Source organism: Pteropus vampyrus, unplaced genomic scaffold (genome assembly GCF_000151845.1).
Source record: "Pteropus vampyrus isolate Shadow unplaced genomic scaffold, Pvam_2.0 Scaffold71, whole genome shotgun sequence".
In the NCBI taxonomy this organism is placed as follows: Eukaryota; Metazoa; Chordata; class Mammalia; order Chiroptera; family Pteropodidae; genus Pteropus; species Pteropus vampyrus.
Window position 1 is genome coordinate 3,200,736 of NW_011888852.1, and position 6,471 is coordinate 3,207,206.

The following is a 6,471-nucleotide window of genomic DNA, read 5'->3' on the forward strand; positions in this document are numbered from 1 at the left end:
GCAGTACTTGCTATGTTTACTCTTTTTTTTTAGAATTCTTAAGAATTTAATTTGCTGCTGTCTCGAATCTTAACTGTAGTCTCATTTCAGTGATAGGGAAAAGCATCATGTGTTCATAGCCTCTCTGGTAGCTGACAAAGCATTCAGTACATTTAACTTTGGATGTTTAAATATGTTGAAGTTTTGATTCTTAAGCCCTCAAAAATCTATTTGCATGCCCAGAAAATCATTCAATTTCCCTTCTCCTCTTAGCGCATAAGCAGCAAGTTTAGTAACATGATGTATATTGCATGTCATGATCTGCCCCTGCATCTCTTTCTGGTGACAATTTATTATTCCTCCATAGGCTCTACATGCAGTCATAATACATGACCACTTTTATTTTCAGGAATTTAACATTCGTATGGCTCCATCGTGTTGCGTATATTCTTTAGTTCTGTTTAGGAACTATTTTATTGATCATTTTTTCCAAGGTGTTTGTTTTGTCTCTGCACTCTTGAAAGTGGTAATGGGGCCCAAAAGATAATTGCTACTTAAGGATTGAAAAGGAAATTCACAGGCTGATGTGGGCTGCCATGAAGAGAATCTGAAAATACCTATTTGTATCTAGCCAACTGTACTTTAAAGGAGGGGAGGCAAGGGGAGAGAGGCAGAGTTGTGAAGGAGGAGCAGGGGGAGACCGTTAAGTTGAGACCAGGAGGTGGCAGAAACAGTGCACCAGGCAAAGGACTGTTGGGAGTGGCTTCTGGGTGCTTCTCATCACAGGAGTGCCCAAAGTAGAGGACGCATCACAGCAGTGTTCACGGGATGACTTACCTAGGAAGCTAGCACTGTACATGTGACGAATTGTCTAGTTTTTGAGAGTTGGTCATACATATTGTGGTCCTCCATTAAAAGTTTATAGTATACTTCAGCAACATTCTTGGATGATCTTAAACCTTGAATACCTGATGGAGAGGAGAAGGAGATTAATTTAAACATACGTTTATTTCTAGGTGGTTGTTGGGAGCTGAAGTGTCCAAACCTGGGGGTAGTATGCCAAAACCTGGCACAAAGTGAGATTGGAAAGATGATTCTCTTCTAAGGACTTCAAATTCTAGTAAGAGACCAATGTGTAAATTTAAAAAATTCTAAGTAATGTGATCAGATCTCTGTGGTTTGACAGATTTGAATTTAAATCTTGGCTGTGCCTCTTCTTTCTCTTGTGATCTTGATTAAAAATATGTATTAGAATACTGTATCACAGAGGAGAAAGTAATGAACTATTGGCAGAAGTCAGGAAAGACTTAAGGTGGAAGATTCTTTTGAAATTGGCTTTCAAGGGTGAGCAAAAATTTGTTGTGTAGATAGGATGGAGCAAGGGCATTTTAGATCTGGAAATTTGAATCAGCACAGTGTATTTAAAGGAGTACCATCTTTCTAGGTGTGTTTTTCTCTCCCAACAAATTGGTACCCATTCTTTAGGACTTAGCTTGTCTCTTCTGCTCATCCTTCTCTAACTCATGGAGAGTTTTGAGGCAGTTAATCATTTACATTTTTTTGCATTCCATTAGCACCTTATAAATACTTTAATCTCTCAGCAATCCCCGAAAGTCACATTCTTGAAATGTAATGTGGTTGGAAAAACTGCTGTTGGCAGAATCAAGGTCTTTAGACAATAGGAGTAAGGAGAAGAGAAATAAAAACAATGTATTAAACGTATATATTTATATAAAAGCACATAAAGAAAAGTTCTGGGAAAGAACTGTTTCCATAACAAACCAGAATCATCTATTGCTTCTTTGCAGCAAATATAATAATAATAGTAGTTACAAGTTTCTGTTAGTATGCTGCTAGGCTATTAACTGTTATTTAATAACAACTCTTGGTGGGTAGAGAGTAAACGTTACTACATTAAATGTACAATTGTGAGTTATATTTTGATTTAAGAAATGTTAAGATGTGGAGACTACTTAGAATAAAGGAAATACAGTATTCTCAGTAAAATAACCCCATGACATAGGCATTTCTATTCCCATTGTACATATGAGGAAAGTGAAGCTGGGCGAATTTGAAGCTAAGGGCTTTGGGCAATGTGGAGCAAGACGTTTTGGCAGGAGAGTGGCATGAGCAAAGCAATACGTTCATTTGTGTACGTTGAGCTGATTAGATATTCTGTTGTTCTCTTACTCTTCCAGTATTTCTTGTATTTCTCTCCTGAAACATCAGAATTGGTCAGAGAGGACAGCTTGTTCAGTGGGGAAGTATATAAAATTAGTGGTGGTCCTTGTAGTCCTTTTATAACTATGTACTGATGTACCTGACTCTCTAAATTTAGATTTATGAGTTAATGTGTAAATGCTATTTGAGTCAAATCTGTTTTTGTATCTTGATTTGCTGTAAAGAGGTTGGCCTTTGCTGTATGACTAATCTGAATTCAAATCCTGGCTCTGCCTTTGCTTTGTGACCTTGAGCCAAGTATTACATCTTTCTGAGCCTGTTTCTCTCACTTTATAATTATATCTATATATTACATCGATAGCTGTATCTGTACCCTTTATACATGTATGAATATAAATTGATATGTATCCATATATATGAAAACAAAATAAAGAGTGTTATTTTTTCTTTTATTCCTCTCAAAAGATGAACTTTGTATATGAATTATGTAAATAACAGATTATTATATTATTAACAGTATCTGCTATTATACCGAATGTTCATTTAGCACATTGCTATTCAAAATGTGTCCCACAGATCAGGTTTGCTTATTTGTGAAATGTTTGTTGGTCTGAGGTGAGATAAGGACCTCATGCCAGAATGTAAATGAACTTTCTTGGTAGGCACACTTTTTCTTTCAAATAACAACCCCATCCCTTCCCAAACAAGACTTTCTTGATGAAGGAAGCAATACGTTGTTTCATGTTGAGATTCGGTCTCCATTGGTTGGTACCCTGAGTAACGTGTATGAGAGAGTACTTTTGGGGTACATTTTGAACAAGGCTTAGTTTCATTTGTTATTTTTCTTTTCATTTTTGATGTTAGAGAAGTTTACTATTGTTACTTTGTATTACTGAAAAGAATATTGATTTTGGACTTGGATTCTAATCTTGCCTTTGTTACTAATTAGTTAGGCAAGTCATTTAAGTCTTCTAGACCTTGTTTTGCCTGACTGAAAATAAAGGTTGGCTTAGATGATGTTTGTGATCTTTTCAGACTTTAACATCATAGATTATGCTAATATATGATTTTTAAATAGCATTCTTCTTTTTTTTTAGAACCAGAACATAGACTGATATTAAAGTAGATGATAAGATACACTGGGATTGAAACATGTTTTAAGAAGCTTTTTTGAGGAGAATAAAAAAATTTAATGCTTCTGTCAATCAAATGCTGAGAAGTCGGTCTTAAAGATATAATGACCAGTGAAACTGATTTTTGTTTGTTAAGTGGTAATCTCCTGGGGAAGATAGACATTTAAATATACACATTCGAATATATAAACATAATAGGTGTTGTGTTAGTGATATAGACCAAAAATGTTGAAACAGGAGTCTGTGAGAGACTAATTCTCTAGAATAATAGCAGGCAAACTTTTTCTATAAAGATCCAGGAATTTTAGGCTTTGTGGGCCATGTGACGTTTATTGCAACTACTCAACTCTGCAGTTGTCACTACAAGGCAGCCATAACCAGTGTTTAAATAGAATGCATCATTTCTCAACACATTCTCTGGCACTAACTAGGTGTCCTAAAATTCAGTTCATTTTTCACATTACCTAGAGTTAGTGCAAACCCCACAAGTTAAGGGCTCAGTCTCACAAGACTTTCTCATTTAAATGCTGCAGCCCTACCTTCATGTTCGATAATTTGCTAGAATGACTCACAGAACTCAGGAAAGCACCATACTTAGAATTAGTTTTATTATAAAGGATACAACTCAGGAACAGCAACATGAAATAGATATGTAGAACAAGGTATTGGGAAGTGGGCACACAGAGCTTCCAAACCCTTTCTGGGTACCCTCCCAGCATGTAGATGTGTTCACCAAGTTGGAAGCTCCTTGAACCTCATTGTTCAGAGTTTTTATAGAGTGTCCATGATGTACACATGATTGATTTAATCATTGCCACATAATCGAATTCAGTCTGCAGCTTTCTAGCCATGTAATTGGCCTTTTATTGGCCAGAAGGCTGTAAATTCTATTCTTGCCTGGAGGTTTCACAGTGGAATGAATAATCATGCTAAAAGTTTATCAATTTATCTTGTTAATTTTGTGTCTTATGAAGTTGCAAATGTTCATAAAGATGAACATTTGGAAGACCTCTAAATAAGGAGCTGGGGCCTCTAAAATAGGGAGTGAGAGTTTGGGTTCACTGTTATCCAAACTTGTGACTGCAAGCTTAGGGTAGGGAATAAAGAGAATTGATTTGAGTACATGCAGAAATGGTGATGAAAATGAGGGCAGTGGAAAATAATTTAGTATTTTTTGCATGAAATAAAAGCAAATTCAGAAGAACCAAAGTGAGGCTTATTTGTTTTTGTGAGTAATCACAGATAAGTTAGTAGTATCTTCTTTAAACATAAGGAGCAGTTACTTCAATACGTTTCTATGTGTGGGTCACAGCAGTGTTTTTTGAATCAACAGCACATGAATAGCTTCATCACTTGCTCTTTCAACCAAAGTATTTTTTTTTTAATTGAATACCTATTAAATGTCGGTGCTGAGTTAGGCCCATATGGAGATAATAATAGAATAATAGTAATTTTTATCCAATGGTTTCTGCTGGAAGCTAAGCATAATAGTTTTCGCAATAACCCTGTGAGATAAAGTCTTGTTAGCCACAGTTTACATATGAGGAAACAAGATTAAGTAATTTATGTTAGGCCAGGCAGGTCGAGTTGGTTGCCTGATGCCCAAGCCTTTTAACAACTTTCTTTCTAATACACCTAAATCTCATAAGTTTTATGAGAGAAATACAAAGAAATATGAACATTCCAAGGACGGGTAGTTAACATCTTGTTTGGGGAGCAGAGCATCATGGACGGCTCCATAAAGGGAGAGGTGTGTGCGAGATGGAGTGAAAACACACGGTGAGGCTGGAGCATGGAGAGCATTGAATATTAGGTCACAACATTTAGAGTCATGTGTCATAAAGCCGATCCATTTATTCACTGTGGCCTGTTGCAAAGTATTCTAAGCTGCTTTTTTCTTCAGGAAAAATGTTCAGCTCTTTGAAGCTTTGAAGTTTGCTTCGAGAGGATGTCTCTAGTACTGCTCCTTCACTGCTGCTCTGCTTGTCTGCATGACGGTGCTTATATGTTTAAGTGTAAATAATATAGATATAGATCGTACGTTAATATCTTAAACATGACAGATGCTAACAGAATCATCACTTTAAAGCAGTCTAATCCATCTGGAAAATTGGAGTCATTTTCCTTCCAGACAAAGGTTTACGAAGTTCAGGATTTTGTTTCACATTTCCGATACCTGTCATACAGTGTGTGCTCAGTCACTGTGGAAAGAGGAAAGAGGGATGTATGGAAGGATAAACTTTTAAGTTAAAGTTGTTCTTTAACTGATCTCCAAAGCATTGGCTATTCTAAGCAATGCTGATTAAAAAGTGGGTAGCACTGAGCTTGGGAAATGTTCAGAAAGACTCTGAATTGGTCATGTTTGTTAATAAGTTTTAGTGCTGGCTCGCAGGCCTCTTGATAGTAGACATTTACTGATAGAATTGGAAAAGTTTTATAGTGAACATACATGTACCTGTGGCCTAGATTTTACAGTTTACACTTTACTAAATTTGCTGTATCACATATTTATCCATCTTGGCTTTTTGTTGTTGTTGTTGGGATACCTTTTAAACTAGGTTGTAGCCATGCATATCTTTTAACTCAAATTCAGTATTTGCTTTCGGTTTCCCCACGACTTCCTTCATTTAAGTAATATATGATGAAAACGTCAATCTTAAGTATAATATTCAGTGAATTTTCACAAATGCATCTACTTGGGTAATGCATACTGTGTCAGGATATAGAACATGACAGTCACTTCAGAAAGTTACCTCATACCCTTCTCAGTTAATCCCTACTCCATATCCCGAGATGCAGCCAATCTGGAGTTTTTTCCTACCATAGATTAGAATTGGCTGTTACAGTAATTTGTATAAATGAAATCTTGACAATAAGAATGAATTTTGGGGTAAAGCTTCTTTTCTTTAGCTTAGTACTTTTACATTTTCCCATATTGTGTTTTTCAGCATTTGTTATATTTTGTAGCTAAGTAGCAGACTATCATGAGACTATATGGTACCATAGTTTATCCATTCTTTTGTTGATGGAACTTTGGGCTGTTTACAGTTTTTGGCCATTACGAATAAAGCTTTCCTGAGGATTCTTAAACAAGTTATTTTGGGATATAGTTTTCATTTCTTTTGTGTAAATATCTCAGAATGTAATTGCTGGATCAGAGAGATAGTGTATGTTGCCT